Source organism: Pseudorasbora parva, chromosome 3 (assembly GCF_024679245.1).
Source record: "Pseudorasbora parva isolate DD20220531a chromosome 3, ASM2467924v1, whole genome shotgun sequence".
Classification (NCBI taxonomy): Eukaryota; Metazoa; Chordata; class Actinopteri; order Cypriniformes; family Gobionidae; genus Pseudorasbora; species Pseudorasbora parva.
The window spans coordinates 35,467,330-35,484,550 of record NC_090174.1 but is presented as its reverse complement, the minus strand read 5'-3'; the positions used below and the strand labels follow the sequence as shown (position 1 = coordinate 35,484,550).

The window sequence follows — 17,221 nt, the reverse complement described above, 5'->3', positions numbered from 1 at the left end:
GTCTAACGTCTAATTTCTAATGTTGATTGACAGACACACATCTAATGACTTAAAGAGGTCATATAATGCCATCTTTGTACAAGTTAATATTCTTTATTGTCTAAATTAAAACCACAATCATGAGAACGGCGTCCGACAATGTGATGTCACACGGCTTGATTTGAGGCAGGGAAAAACATATAAGGAGATTAAAAAAAACACTGGATGAACTTTTATCATTTTAGGATGGTTGTGTACAGACACTGCCAACACAAATTTCCATACAATCAACTTTTAAATGTGCATGTGACCATTATGACCCCTTTAAGAGATAGTCATCCAAGATCACCCAAAAATGAAAATTCTGTCATCATTTACTCACCCTCAAGTTGTTCTAAACCTGAATTTCTTTCTTCTGCTGAACACAAAAGAAGATATTTTGTTGTATATGTTTGTATCAGAGCAGACAGAGCAACTATTAAAGGGTTAGTTCACCCAAAAATTAAATTGATGTCATTAATGACTCACCCTAATGTCGTTCCACACCCGAAAGACCTCCGTTCATCTTCAGAACACAGTTTAAGATATTTTATATTCAGTCCGATAGCGTATCTAGGTGGATGCACACTATACTGTCCATGTCAAAGCTAATAAAAACATCATCAAAGTAGTCCATATGTGTCATCAGTTAGTTAGTTAGAATCTCTTGAAGCATCGGAAATACACTGTGGTCCAAAAATAGCAAAATCTACAACTTTATTCAGCATTGTCTTCTCTTCCACATTCCACATTCCACTTCTCTTCTCAAATAAAGATTCAAACGGTAATGAATCAGCTTGATTCATGATTTGGTTCGCCAATGTCACGTTATTTCAGCAGTTTGGCAGTTTGACACGCGATCCAAATCATGAATCAATCTGCGGATTCATGACCATTTGAATCTATATTTAAGGTTTGGGGAAAAAACGCAGAAAAGAAGACGATGCTGAATAAAGTCGTAGTTTTTACTATGTTTGGACCAAAATGTATTTTCGATGCTTCAAGAGATTCTTATTAACTGATGTCACATATGGACTAATTTGATGATGTTTTTATTCCCTTTCTGGACCCTGACCACAAAACCAGTCATAATGGTAAATTCTTTGAAAACTGAGATTTATTCATCATATGAAAGCTGATGAATTTCATATGATGAATATCATTCATCATCATCATCAAAATCTGAGGTATTGAGAAAATCACCTTTAAAGTTTTACGGTAGGAAATGTACAAAATATCGTCATGTCTTCAATATCTTCAATATCAACATGATCTTTACTTTACTTTTACTATCTATAAAAATTTTGATTCTTACAATGTATTGTTGGCTATTGCCACAAATATACCCGTGCAACTTATGACTGGTTTTGTTGTCCACATAGCTGAAGAGGATATCGTCTTGGTCTGGAGCAAGGTTTACGTAATGTAAAGTGTCAATAAGTGGAACAGTCTGAAATCACCAAAAATTTTCACCAAAGATTTACACTGTAAAATTGTGTGATGCTATAGAGCTGGGGAGGACTCTCTGCACAGCTTAGTGTCATAATACATGCCTGCCAAAGACATGCTAAATTTGAATACATCCTGCTCACTTTATGACTTAAAATAGTCCAGAAAAATATGAAAAATATGAAAATATTTTTTTTTTTCAGAATGCTAAACACATTTACAATTTATTATTGATTCAGTTTAAATAGAGATATATTTTTGATTAATATTTTGCAGACAAAATAACATTCAGAATTTTTTTTAATTAGCACTTATTCATCCAGGATGATAATTTTGAATCATTTATCGTGCAAGTGTCAGGTGTGGCATTTTCTTTAAGCTCTATCTAAAGGCCAGCAGCATCTTCTTTTGACTGTGGCAGATAAAGCTGGTGGTTAGTGTCTGCTGTTCAATGAAGCTTTAAGCAACAGGGATCAGGCTTTCTCTTTTGTTGTGCATGTTGGCTGTCCACTTCTTTCCCTGTCGTGGTTCATGGTTGCTTTGTTCTTGTGTACAGAATAGCCTTCATCTCTCAAAAGAACAATATAATGACATGAGAAAATGTATTTGTGTTGGGCCATTTATAAAACCAAAATTTTACTTGAAAATGTGCAGTGACTTACAAGAAAGACATGTGTATTCACTACTTTAACACAAGTGAAAAAGACATGGTTCTGCTGTTTCCTCAGTTCATTAAGCAGCACATCCATTTTCAAATGTGCTAATAATAAGAAAAGACTTTGAATACCAAATCAGCACATTAGAATGATTTCTAAGGATTATATAACATAAGCTTTTCTTAGTAGACCGCAGTAATGACTGCTGGAAATGGGGCTTTGCGATCATTGCGCTCATTCTCTCTCTCTCTCTCTCTCTCTTCTCTCTCTCTCTCTCTCTCTCTCTCTCTCTCTCTCTCTCTCTCTCTCTCTCTCTCTCTCTCTCTCTCTCTCTCTCTCTCTCTCTCTCTCTCTCTCTCTCTCTCTCATGTCTTTAGAAGTCTCACCAATGCTGCATTTATTTTATTTAAAAAAATAATAATAATAATTTTGTAAAATGTTAAAATGTAAAATGACTGTTTTCTATAAGAAAATAGTTTCACATGATCGTTCTGATGTGATATACAATCACCTAAAAGATTATTATCACCTGATCAATTCTCATTAATGTAATTATCTAATCAACCAATCTCATGGCAGTTGCTTTAATGCATTTAGTGGTGTGGTCTTGGTCAAGACAATCTCCTGAACTCTAAACTGAATGTCAGAATGGGAAAGAAAGGAGATTTAAGCAATTTTGAGCGTGACATGGTTGTTGAGTGTGGTGTTGGTGATTCAAGCTGATAGAAGAGCAACTATTGCTGAAATAACCACTCGTTACAACCGAGGTATGCAGCAAAGCATTTGTGAAGCCACAACACACACAACTTGAGACGAATGGGCTACAACAGCAGAAGACCTCACTGGGTACCACTCATCTCCACTACAAAAAGGAAAAGAGGCTACAATTTGCACAAGCTCACCAAATTGTTGAACAGTGGAAGACTGGAAAAATGTTCCTGGTCTGACGAGTCTCGATTTCTGTTGACACATTCAGATAGTAGAAGTCAGAATTTGGCGTAAACAGAATGAGATTATGGGCACACTAATTTGGCAGTTTAAATGCCACGGCCTACCTGAGCATTGTTTCTGACCATGTCCATCCTTTTATGACCACCATGTATCCTCTGATGGCTACTTCCAAGAGCATAATGCACCAATGTCACAAAAGCTCAAATAATTTCAATAGGTTTCTAGAACATGACAATGAGTTCACTGTACTAAAATGGCCCCCACAGTCACCAGATCTCAACCCAATAGAGCATCTTTGGGATGTAGTTGAACGGGAGCTTCATGCCCTGGATGTGCATCCCACAAATCTCCATCACCTGCAAGATGCTATCCCTATCAATATGGGCCAACATTTCTAAAGAATGCTTTCAGCACCTTGTTGAACTCAATGCCATGTTGAATTAAGGCAGTTCTGAAGGCGAAAGGGGGTCAAACACAGTATTAGTATGGTGTTCTAATAATCTTTTAGGTGAGTGCGTAGCCTTTAGTCACTTTGGATCAATTTAATGCATCCCTGTGTAAAAGTATTGTAAAAAATTATTAATTTATTCAAACAAACAAACAAAAACATACTGACCCCAAACTTTTGATTTATAGTGTATATAGTTATAATAAGAATATGAAAAAATAGAACCTTTAGTTTAAACAGTAACCGTTTTAAACTGCAAATTTTGATTGTATTTTGATTAATTAAAATACAATCGTTTGCTACGTTTGGTGAACAGAAGGTAAGAAAAACATTTCTTTAGAGTTTCAACTTCACACTTTTGAATGGTTGTGTAATAGACGTACAAGTACAGCCCCTATCTCTTCCAGATAAAAACAAAAAACAGGAACTCCTCTATCAAAAATACGATTTGCTCTTTTATCTAAAATATAGAACTTCTATTCCTACAGCCAACATATTGAGTGCTGCAATTTCACCCATTCATTTAAGTGGTCTTTTTATACTGTCTCTGACAAGAGCCTTCCAAATACATTTTTATACCTCCAGCACAATCACTCAAATGTTCCTCTCACATCCTCTTCTTGTTCCTGTCATTTTCTGTACTGCGTCCCCTTGTTCCTCTCTCACTTTTCTCATTCCTCCTCTTGTTCTTTCCGTGACCCTATTAGCAGCTAGAATGGCAGGCTGTCTTTCTGTACAGGGTAGATAGAGTTCACGCTCACTACTCTTCCCTCTATTAGACCTGCGAGCCAGCCACCGACTAATTAATTGTAATGTCGATTCCACAACAAAGAGTGTTTATTTGTGTCTGTCTCCTTTCAGCGATGACTCCTGGCATGGATTGAAATATTTGTCCTCCCATCTTACTTTCTCTTGCTCTCTGTCTCTCTTTCACACTGATGAGTAATTTCACTCTCTTAATACGCGGCAAATTAAACCTCCATCGTTCTTATTATGAGCGTAATGTGTGATTAGTTTGGTACAAGTCTTTAACATTACAAATTAATGTCAGACATGACTTTATCTACCACTCCGGGTAGGCAAAAGGATGAACCAGAGCGAGAGATTCGCAAGTATGCAAGAAAAGGGGAGGGCATGGAAGGAGGAAGGAACGAGGGAATCAAAGCAATAGGAGATCAAGGGGGCAAAAGATCGAACGAATGTATGCACAGGAAATCTCCACCTCCCAGGAGAAAAGGAGGAGCCCTCTTCTTTTATTTATTTATGAACCTGTTTAGCTTCAAAGCAGATTTTGCCTAAGTCACAGCGGGTGCTGTTCATTGCCATTTAGCTGCTTAAATATTTTCCAGGTTCGTAAATAGAACTAGGCCTGCAAGGTCCCCGCTGAAAACCAGCACGCTTATCATTAGCATATGCATACGTCACTCTTCATTTTTCTCCGCACCAAAAACTCACTGTGTTTTAATCTCATTTCTTTTTCGTAAGCCTAATTATGTGTTGTTAGTCCTTTGATGAGCGTTAATTCGATCTCATTTCCGCTTCAGGACTGGTTAGTTGCGCTGATTGGCCACGCCCCTTTGATGTATTAGTTCCAAGCGAGAGGGTGTTTCTCACGGTAATGTAATACGATTGTAATTGGCTGTTAATTGGTTATTAGTCTTGTCACTCAGCACAGGTGTTGTTTGTTCGGTCAGAGATAAGAAAGGAGGGAAGCTCGCCTCTTCGGGCTGAATCCAGTGGTGCTTCGTAATTGTGATTTATTTCAAGTCTGCCCGTTTGTGTCATTTCTATTTTCCTGCGAGCAATACAACAGATTGGAAAATGTTAATATTTGTGGCGGAAAAATGGAACTGTGGCACAGTGTTGCGCTGGAGGGCTAATGAAGTCAAGCATATGTCCTTTGGATGCACATATATTTTGCGTGCGTGCATGTTTTCTGGTCTCTTTCTTGAGTGCTTTTCCTGACTGTGTTAATTTAGGGGATCCCATCCATAAAATTAGGCTCAGAAGACTTGTATTTGTCTAGGAAGAATGAGGGAAAGAATAGAGCGAGCTTTCTGAGAATGGGGTTTTCATATAAATGTGTATATATACATTTTATCTGGAACAGTCACAGAGAGTGTGATAGCATTCATATCTCACCCAGGTCAATTGTGTCTCTGTTTTATATTCTCTCTTGCTCTCATTTTCTTTCTCTCAGCATCATTTGCGAAAGTAGATGTGCGTCCGTTTTTAGATCAGTAAATAAAAGCATAAACACCACGTAAAAATAACATCCATCTACTTTCCCTAGCAAAGGATGTGTCTGAATATTTACTTAATTAAAACCAGCAAATGAAGAAGAAAAGCAGCACAGAGTCCCACAAGCATGTACAAAGAGAATTTAATGGCCACCACAGACTTAAATATATATTCTTAGATCCATGTGTTATATGATGTCCAGTGCTCAAATGTGTTTTTAAAATGTGTTTTATAAGGGTGAGTCATTCATTTAAAGGGTTGTTTTTCTGTATGTTCTATTCTGATTTTTTTCTCTCTCTCTGTTCCAACTGTCATCATTGTCCCTATAGTGAAGCAGGCATTGAAAAGGAGGTGAAAAAAGATAATGAAAGGACAAGGAAAAATAACTGGAAGATATTCTGTAGAAAAGACAGCTGTCTTTGTCAGAAAATCTGCAGTCTATTTTTCAGAGAAAGTGAAAGATTGAATGAATAGAGTTTTAAAAAATGAATAAAAAGGACTAGAAATAGAATCTTTGTAGCCTTTTAAATGTATTTAAATTACACTTTTGATAAATTTTATGTTTTCTTGCTGAAAAAATTAAATTAAATAAAAATAAAATCTTATACTGACCCCACATTTTTGAACGGTAGTCTATATAATAAGAAAGATTGAAGGCCAGACCAAAAAACACCAGGCCAGTGTTATATATTTTGTTCAGTTGAGCTCTTACAATATCCCACATTTTTCCAACTATTTGTAAATTGTGAGAAAATTGCTATTTTAACCAAGGAACCAGAACGTCTGAGGGAGTCGCCTGTCAATTGCGTCATATCTGCGTTAACCTCGTTTCCTTTTTTTTTTGGCAGAAATGCTTTACTCTTAGCAGTGTGTAACACGTGTCACAGTAGCTGCTGAGCGAACGCACAGAGTAACGTCATAACATCATTTTAAACACACTTAAATGTATCTGATATAAATAACAGCTGCTTTACCTCTTACTAGTGACCAGAAAAAAACGGAAATGCTGCCGGCAACTGTTTCCCGTCATAATAAAAGTCCCGCTGCTCGCGAGCCGTCTGGTGCTTAACAATCGCTCCAGCGGCCTCTCTCATTCCCTCAATACTCGGTCATGCTCTTCTTCCATGAACATTAGGGGTGCACGATACCAGTACTCAGGTGTCGGTCCGATACAGTGCTCAAGTACTCATACTCGTAAAACTACCCCACTACAACCGCACCCGATACCACTTTAACACACCTTCAGATGCGGTGCCGCGCGGAATTACATTCGCCATGCACACCGCCATGTGAAAAGGGTCTGGCGCTTTCAATGAGCACGACTGCTATGACTTCATTTTTGCCGCGCGCACCTTCTCACTAGTGCGGAGCATACACTCTAAAAAAATGCTGGGTTAAAAACAACCCAAGTTGGGTTGAAAATGCACCGACCCAACAATTGAGTTGTTTTAACCCAATGGTTCAGTTGTTTTAACCCAGTGGTTGAGTTGTTTTAACCCAGTGGTTGAGTTGTTTTAACCCAGTGGTTGGGTTAAATGTTGCTTAAGACAACCCAACTGCTGGGTAAGAACAACTCAACCATTGGGTTAAAACAACCCAATTGTTGGGTCGGTGCATTTTCAACCCAGCTTGGGTTGTTTTTAACCCAGCATTTTTTAGAGTGTAGAGGTACGGACGTGGTGAGTAGGTTTTAAACCAAGCTGAACCTCTTGTCACGCATATACCTCTCTCGGTAGTGAGTAGTGTTGAAAGTGAAAGTCTGTTTAGTAAGCATGTGCGATCCATTTGAAAGAACACTATGTATAGTCAATTACCATTCTGAATGCTGCTAAAAATAGATAGATTCATTGCATGCGAATGCTCGCCTTGCATGATCACTTTATTAAACTTGAACTAGGGTGCGAACTACGGGGGAGGTAGGGGGAGCCTGGCTCCCCTAAATAGAAACATGGGCTCCCCTGAAAACGTGATTTGTGAAATTTTGGGGGGTCTCAAAAAATATTGACACTGTGTTATTTTGAGGTGCAATTTCAGTTTTGTGTAATGTAATCATCGTGGATTATTATATGTAAAATTGCTAAAAATATATAATTAATTCATGCATGACGGCGATTTAAATCTAATTCACTTCAATAAAGATAACTATACATGCTGTTCTTGTCATGACCATAGACCGTAAAAAAATATGGACGACTCGACATCATCCGTTTCCGCTTGTCAGATTTGAAGCTTTTAGGCGGCCTTGCATGCGCGGACATCTTGGGATCGAGTCTGCGCAGTAGTGATTTCGGGACCGGAGTTGCGCAGTAGAGAGCAGGAAGTAGAGCAGGAAGTACAGCTGCGATATCAAAAGCCCGCCCACACTCTCCCAGATGCAGAACAATTAATTATGTTGGTGTGAAATAAACAGTTATGGAAATGTAGAAATTAAAGCTAAAGCTCCAGTCTGCTCCCAAAAATTTCGAAAAAAGTCCGTTAGTGCCTCAGTGACAACTTTACTCAGAGAAGCCGTCAGTCTCAGCTGTCAATCATGACGTCACACCCACCGTTTTTATAGCATCAAATAACTAACTAAAACTAAACTTATTTTAAAAACGAACACTTGAAATGAAATCATCGTGATGAAAACTGCCTTCAGTGACATAAACTAACTTTGGGGAAAAAATATTTGAAGTGTAATTTTATTATTTAGTTTGCCTTGTGTCCATTAGAAAACACAGAGGGGCGGCTATACTGGGACCGGTCACCGGGGGGCGATCGAAGCGCGAAAGCTTCAGAAAATGAGAGGGAGACTGCAGGCTTGGTCATGACCATCAAGGTGTGGTGGCGCTGCGGTGCAAATTCCACTCATGTTAGTTTTTTCTTTCTTTTTCTTCTAACTGTTCAGTACATGTCAATGCAAAGATTCGTAGAAAAAAATCATAAACGGATATCCACTTCTTGATCTTGGATTTCTGGAAGAACAGCAAAGGAAGCTGACCCCAAGCCTCTGTGGTCGATTCTGTGATAAGGCATGTTATTCCCAATTATGTGTTGTGGCTGGGTTGATATAGGTATGTGTAACTATCGATGTCTTAAGCCTAGTTGAACGGAGGAATTATGGTATTCTTCTGTAGCCTGACGAGTAACTTTAAGCGTTGTTCATGTGAACTCAAAGACAGCCGGATGCTTTGTTTATAGACTATTTGTGGGTGGCTTTTTGACCTATCAATTCGTGTTTTTTTTTTTTTCCTTTATTAAAATCAAAGATGTTCTTCAATGATTGTATATTAAGAGCAGGGACACGTTTGTGTGCGTTTTGTGATTTCACCGGAAAGAATGGAGTCTCTCTCCGCAATGGCATTAAGCGATATATTGACACGCTCGTCTGTGTGTGAAGGAATATACAAGTCCCACGCAAAACCTTTTACTGTATATGCGCGCAACATCCCCCCCCCCCCCCCCCAAAAAAAGTGGGCTCCCCCAAAGGCCACAGTATAGTTCGAACACTGACTTAAACGTACACTAAAGCAATGTCAGCCATTATAGACATATTGATTCAAATCAACTGAGACAATGGACAGCACAGGACTAATACGTCAAACCTAATAGCCTATTATAAACAGATTTCCTCTAATAAATGTTAGTCCACTATGAACCCCGATAACTTGTCCATTACCATGGCAACTACTTACTTGTCCGGGATGAATGCGCTTCTTGTGTATGAAAAGTAGCTGCACGCATGGCAGACGGCAAAATCGCAAAAAGCTTGTCATTAATTGTTATACTAGTTTGACATAACGTAACAGAAAAAACAGAAACGTTTTATGTAAGCTTTCACAATCCTCCCTCACCTTCGTGGACATTTATCTGAAACTGTCGCGAGCACCAGAAAAAAACAACGCATGCAAAGCCTGAGGTCAAATTAAATGATTTTGATTTGGCTGCAGATACACTTTTCAGAATAAGATATTCATTTCAAGATATAACATTGACACAACAGTGATTTAAACATATCCTTTGTAAAAAAAAAAAAATATATATATATATATATATATATATATATATATATATATATATATATATATATGTGTGTGTGTGTGTGTATGTATGTTTATGTATGTATGGTATTATTAAGTACTCGCATCAGTATTCGGTATCGGAAAGTACCCAAATGTAAGTAGCCTACTTGTACTTCTACCAAAAAAGTGGTATCGGTGCATCCCTAACATGATTTCTGCCCGAGACCTATCCTGATTCTTTCCCATCGGCTGTGAGGTCAAGACCACATGTCTCAAGATTCTGAGCTCAATAGTGGCATCATTAAGCTACGCCTTTGTTTTGAATAGGCGCCCTCTAGCGGATGGAAAAATTACATAGTTTTAAGACAAAACAGTAAATGGTGAAGAAAGCATAAATAAAAATGCACTTAAATAAATAGTTTTGCTTAGTTAATTTCAAAGATTTATTCCATCTGATGCCGTTGCAACAAAAAAAAGTGTCTGGCCAACCATCTGGAGCCTCATGAATGAAAATTCTACAGTCTAATTAGCTCTAATGCATTGTAGGCCTAACTGTAATGAATATTCTAATGAGCTCAACCGGGTTATGACTGATGTAGTCCGACAGGTACCGGGGGTCTAGCGCGCCCTTTTCCCAAATGATAGCCACAGGCATGGGTCCTTTTCATGCCTCTTTTTTTTTGGAAAACGGGGGATGCCTTTATTTTTACTCTCATTCTTCCACCCCTCTCAAAGAGTCAGGAAGGGCCCATGCGGAGGTGCTGACATTTAGCCACCCCAAAGCAGTGAATAATTCAAATAGAAGAGAGGAACAAATGTCAGGTGCTGGGAATAAACTTGCCTGAAGAGATGCAAGATTTCAAATAAAGACATTGATATGATAATCCCAGCAGACCTCTGGCCATGGATATTACCCTGTTTTGCATAGCACAGATGAGTCTGTGAATATTTAGGTTTCTGATTTGAATATAAAATGAACCCGGCCTCTTTTGTGACCATTAGTTGGACAGCATGTAATATTAACTTGATTCATCTTGATTGATTAGCCAATAAATATGGACTCCCTGTGAGAGAATGTTAAACTGATATCATTGATATCACTGTCAGTCGTGAAGCAGTTTGAGGGTATAAGAAGACTTTTGTTTTAAAATGCAAATGAATGCAACTTCCAAGCCAGCAGCTTTTGATCTGTGCACAGGGAAGTGGTTGTTTGTGTGTGTGTGTGTGTGTGTGTGTGTGTGTGTGTGTGTGTGTGTGTGTGTGTGTGTGTGTGTGTGTGTGTGTGTGTGTGTGTGTGTGTGTGTGTGTGTGTGTGTGTGTGTGTGTGTGTGTGTGTGTGTGTGTGTGTGTGTGTGTGTGTGTGTGTGTGTGTGTGTGTGTGTGTGTGTGTGTGTGTGTGTGTGTGTGTGTGTGTGTGTGTGTGTGTGTGTGTGTGTGTGTGTGTGTGTGTGTGTGTGTGTGTGTGTGTGTGTGTGTGTGTGTGTGTGTGTGTGTGTGTGTGTGTGTGTGTGTGTGTGTGTGTGTGTGTGTGTGTGTGTGTGTGTGTGTGTGTGTGTGTGTGTGTGTGCATCTGCCAGTCAATAGCTGCCACATCTGTCTCATATTACCATAAGGGCAACTTTAACATCCGCCGAGGCCGACAGACAGATGGTAGCCAGCATTTATTTTACACTCAAACAGAATTAAATGTAACCTCTCTCACCTTCCCGTTCTCCCTCCTGTCTCTCTCTTTATACCTTTGTGACCAGGTGTAACTGGCTCTTTGTGCTGAAAAACGTCATGTGATTAATCATTTCAGCTGTATTGCACAGATTCTCATCACAGTTGCAATGCTGACAGGAATGTCATTCGTCATCTTCAATCTCTGTTATGATTTGAATGAATCTGGTCCAAATTTGCCCATCAACCTGTTGCCTTTGGATTGCAACATGACTGGGACAATGAACTGAAATTTGAATTTGGTCACAAAAGAAAGAAAAAAAATCTGTAATGTTATCTCAGTTAATGAGTTTGAATCTAGTGTTTGAAAATCTCCCATTCTCTTCACTCAAAAATAAAGATTGTGTCATTTCTCATGCTCACATTTTTCTTCCATAAAGCCATAAAAACCACAAAATGTGCAATGCACTTAAAATAAATGGAGACTGAAACCATGTTGTGTACTGCAATCCAAGTCTTTTGACTTCATAAAAAGACCAAAATTGTCTTGTTTTCTTGCTTTTTGTCCAAGATATAGCAGTGTACAAAAACATGTTTGCTCTGAATTGTGTTGTGTTTTTGCTGTGAGTCCTCTGTTTTGTTGTGTAAGAGAGTGGTATTGATCTTTGTGAGAGTTCTGGTTTGTCTTGGTGAAGTGATATATGGGACAGTGGTTCTTTTAGTAAGACTTTGAGTTAATTTAGTTTCCTCCAGGTCAGACCGACACAGACACATGTGCCTACGCACACACACACTGTGTTCCCAGACCTCCCAAAGACTGGAAATAAAATGCCTCCTAAATCTAATTCAGCAGGACAAATAAACAGAAGAAGAGGAACACGGCCGAACCCAGCTGCTTATAAAATCAGACAAAAAACAAAAACCCAGACACCCCTGCCGTCTTTATTTAAAGACTCCAGACATCCTTATGAACTAAGGTGCTTTTCATTGAAGTTATCACACACTGGTTCCCGTTATTGATCTCTCAGTCCATCTGTCTGTTCCTCTCTGCTTCTTGCTTTTTCTCTGTCTCTGATTTGTATCTATTAACGCAGTCCAAATCTCTTAAATCACAAGAATGGAACACTGTCTTATAAGGGTGTGTGTGTGTGTGTGTGTGTGTGTGTGTGTGTGTGTGTGTGTGTGTGTGTGTGTGTGTGTGTGTGTGTGTGTGTGTGTGTGTGTGTGTGTGTGTGTGTGTGTGTGTGTGTGTGTGTGTGTGTGTGTGTGTACAATTCATATACTTATTCACAAATATAACACATTAGCATTATTATTTGTTACATTGTTAAAAAGTCCATTTTCCATTTTCATTTTATTACTGTTATTGGCTTTAGATTATCATGATCTGCCCAATATGATTTCCTCATTACAAGTAACGTGAATTACGTAATCAGATGAGTTTTTAAGGCTAGTTCTTAAAACATTTGGAAAATGTATCTCTTGGTTTTATTTGTGAAATGTTCTCAACATGTTCTATACAACACTGAACCACAATTTCTTAAGAAAATATACACACTATTTTTAATTATCATCATTCATTTATTTTGTGAAAATTACAAGACCCATGATTCATTTTTTACAGTGTACGATTATGAGCTTAATTAGTTTGCTTGAAGTATTGCATTTACATGAGGTAAAGTTTACTCATAATATTGCCAAAATCCCATTATAATTGTATTATGAGGGTGCATAAATACACTCATTGTTAACACAGCTCGTTTCTGTACAGTTGAGGTAAGTAAATGCATGCTCACATTTAGTCTAGAGTCATGTGAGCATGCATTTACTTACCTCAATTGTACAGAAACTGATTCAGTAGGCTTCTTCAAAATGAATAACACAACAGTGAAATGCAAAACAGTAATTCAATATTTTAAACAATACAAATATACTTTATGTATTTAATCTTACATTAAAGCTGCAGTCCATAATTTGTTTTGGTTGAATATGTTTTGAGCAAGTTCATATCCAGCCAGATTCAAAACTATCCCTTACCTTAGATTCACAACGGTAAGCTTGTAATAATGCTATAATCTGAGTACCGGTAGGTTTCTGTGGGAAATTCAAGCATGGCACCATTCGTGTATGAAGGAGTCCCGTGTAGGCTATAACACATGTGAGGATGCTGCAGGTGGTGGATCATTTAGAGCCTTTTCTCACAACAGCTGGAATCATTCAATTTATCATTTTGATGGCAGATTGTAATCCAGAAATGTCCAAACAACAATCAACAACTGGAGATTCACACATAGTCAAAAGCAAAAAAATTGACTGTACAGAAATTTAAATCTACAGGTAATGCTAATACACAATAAATGCATGTAGTCACGCAATGCTGATGTTTTTAACAGTTTGAGAACAAAGTATAACAATAATAAGAATTAGTTTGATAAAAGGCAGGGGCCTATTGCACAATACAAAGATAAGGGATTAAGCCGGGATATCCTGGTGATCTTGTCACCTGTATGCAAAATGTAGTACCCCGCTGTCATGTAAACGTACCCTGACACACTCACACCAAGAACGATAGCGATAACGAAGGATAACTGTATATTAGGGGAAATTGAGCCTGGATCACCAAGATATCCTGGATTAATCCCTTATCCTAGTTTTGTGCAATAGGCCGCTGGACTGGTAATCTGGTATAACGGGCATTTTCCCGGTTGGCCGACGCATGGAACTGCAAAAGGCGAATATCCGCACACCGCAGTCGCTGACAAACGTAAGCTGCGTTGTTGATGCTGCTCTATGAATGGCACTTTGATTTCGAATTTTGTTTTATACAATCATATGATAAGGCAACATTGCAGGTTCTGTGGTGAATCAGCTGAAAACAGCCGCGAGCAAGTATTCATGATGAGGTAAAGTGGAAAACAACAATACACACAACTACAAACGTTTCACTTTAGCACAACCTTGCAGAGCTAACAGTGTAGTAATATGGTGTTTTGTAGGAAACATATTTTATTAAAAAGGTTGCTATTGCTATAGAGGCCGTTTTCATATTTTCTACAGGGGTTTAAAAATGGTTTAATTACAAATATAATAGTTTATTATACATGTTTTTTAGAAACCACATAGCCATGGTAATGAAGATCATTGTTTTACCTGTGACTGCCATCTTACATTTAAATAAAACTGGCCTACAGTTAAACTACAGTCAATGCTTTTTTTCTCTCTAAATGTTTTATTAACTTTTTTAATAGATCTAATGAAATTTAACTAAATGTTATTTCAATGAGAACCTCATGAAAGATAGCTATCAGTGTCTTACATAAATTAGGTGTTAACTCATGAAAAATATGATTGTTTTTAAAGGGGTAGTGCAATTCAAAAATGTGATTGTTTATTCACCCTAATGTCATTCCAAACCTAAATTAATTTATTTCAGTGTAACATAAAATAAAATAGAGTCTGTTTTTTGTTCATACAATATTCAAATGGTAGCCTAACCAAAATGGCTTGCTGCTAAAATTCTTCAAAATATCTTCTTTTGTGTTTCACTGAAGTCATACAGGTTTGGAAGGACACGAGAGTGAGTAAATGATGACAGCAATTAAAAGCAGTACATTTGCTTTACTGCATCCTAGTTTAAAATCATCAGTGCTTTACTGCCAAGGGCATTTCTGTGTGACAAAAGTGCAATATAAAGTTTGTGCATTTCCAGTAAATTCAGTAATATCTTTTTCCTTTGCTAGTTTTATTTATTTACTCAAATTTAAGGCCCTAACCCCCGTAAAAACATTCATGGGGTGACTCATGGGCCGGATGAGCTGGGTTTGCCAGGGTCGAATTTTAGCCCCAGTCCAGCCCTGGTTTGATATGATAAGAGCTAAGCGATCATTAAATGTAATCACCGTTGGTAGCGTGATTTATTGTGATTTTATTATGATGCTTTTTTTTCTCAGTTGGTCAGAACAAAAGTGGCAGACATGTTACTTACTTGTTCAGATGGCATTTTCTGGTGAAAATTCTTATTTTGGTCACACTTCCAAGAATCTGTGATCACGGAGTAGTACTAGTAGTTGTTGTTGTTTTAATTGCTAAAGTAAGTGGGTTTGAAGTGTGAACTTTCTTCTCCTGTGTCCTATTCTTTTACGATCCAGACTGTCAGAATGGCTGAAAGGTTTGTTTGAGCTGCGCCATCTACTGTACAGGCATGAATTTGCATTTCCTTCAGCCTAAAACATATTCATTGTGAAAGCGCCTTTAAATCTGCCAAAAATAGAACTTCTGTTTTTTTGTTATTAAAAAAGCAATCAGGCCACGCCCAGATGAGAATTACAAATTATTTTAACACATTACTCTATATAAAATTATCAACTGAATTACTGTCATTTTTAGAGAGTAACGCAATATTGTAATGCATAAAGTTGTGTTATTTCTACCTCTTCCTCTCTTTGCTCCAAGGCCCCCAGCTATCTCTCTCAGTGAAACCTTATTAAATCTATTAGCGTTAACCTTGCAAATTCTCTCAGTGGCATTTAGTGATTTGAGGGACAGCAGGAGTCTGAAGTCTTTGTCCTTAAATGTTAATGATGTGATTACCTGATTGATAGGTGTAAATTAGCCATCACACAGAGTGCCAGTATCTCCACACGACTTTGCCGACAGTCAGACCGAGGTGTTTTTTACCATCAGCTTATACTGCACAGTTTTTACTCAAAATGATTTTGACATTCCGATGGTTTATTAGCTTGTTTCTGAAGGCATATTTTGCATAGACTGGTTGCTTTAAGGGAACACCAACTATTATTCACCATATCCCCAGGAGTTAGATAAGTCAATACAAAGCATTTTTATCTCCGTCCGTGCCATAACTCTGTCTGACGCACGTCGCTAGCCATAGCTTAGAACAAAGACTGGAGGTAAACGACTCCATCTAGCCTACTGCTCAATAAGTGACAAAATAACACCAATATTTTCCTATTTACATGTTATTATATGTATAGTTACATTGTGTAAAAGTTGCAATTTTCTAAACCGATAATAATATGGTTAGGAACTACACTCTCATTCCTGTGTGATAATCAGGAAACTTTGCTGCCGTACCATGAGTGCAGCGGCAAAAGGATATTACGCAGTCTCTGAAAATAGGCTAACTTCTGTCAACACAACCAACGTGACAATCTGCTTTTACATGTGTGCTGGGGACTATTTGCAGACGCTGCGTAATATCATTGCGCCTCTGCACTCATGGGACGGCATAGTTCCTGGATTATTACACAGGAATGAGCGTACACAACTTTTAATCTTAGTACACAATGTAACTATACATGTCACAACATGTAAATAGGAAAATGTTGCCATTATTTTGTCACTTGTTGAGCAGTATAGGCTAGATGGAGCCGTTTACCTCCAGTCTTTATGCTAAGCTAGCGGTGGGTGAGCCAGATGGTTGCTGCGTCCCAATTCGCAAACTATCCGTACTAAATAGTATTCAAAAATAGAATTAGTATGTCCCAAATTGTAGTATGTAGAAAAGAATATTAGTTGGATGAGGATTTGATTAGAACTAACAACCTTGGAATTATTGAAGTTCGATAAGAACTAACTACCGCATTTGTAGTAGAACAACAAACGCGGATAAAAAGTGTAAAAAAACTACAAACATGACGATGTGCGAGTCTGATGGTTAAGTAGAGAGGTTTATGCCGCGTTCCAGGCAACCCGTGACCCATGTTTTTCCAACCTTCTACATGTGAAAGTGCACTGGAACAGCTGTCAAACCCGTGACTTCCAACCCACGAACTCGC

General features: G+C 38.1%; 2 protein-coding genes across 2 annotated transcripts in view; both read left to right on the top strand.

Moving 5' to 3' along the window:
- Positions 1–17,221, top strand: part of aif1l (allograft inflammatory factor 1-like) — a 199,637-nt gene that overhangs the window by 137,762 nt on the left and 44,654 nt on the right. The gene's annotated exons all lie outside the window — the stretch shown is intronic.
- lamc3 (laminin, gamma 3) overlaps positions 1–17,221 on the top strand; it is a 131,159-nt gene that overhangs the window by 97,628 nt on the left and 16,310 nt on the right. The window lies entirely within an intron of this gene.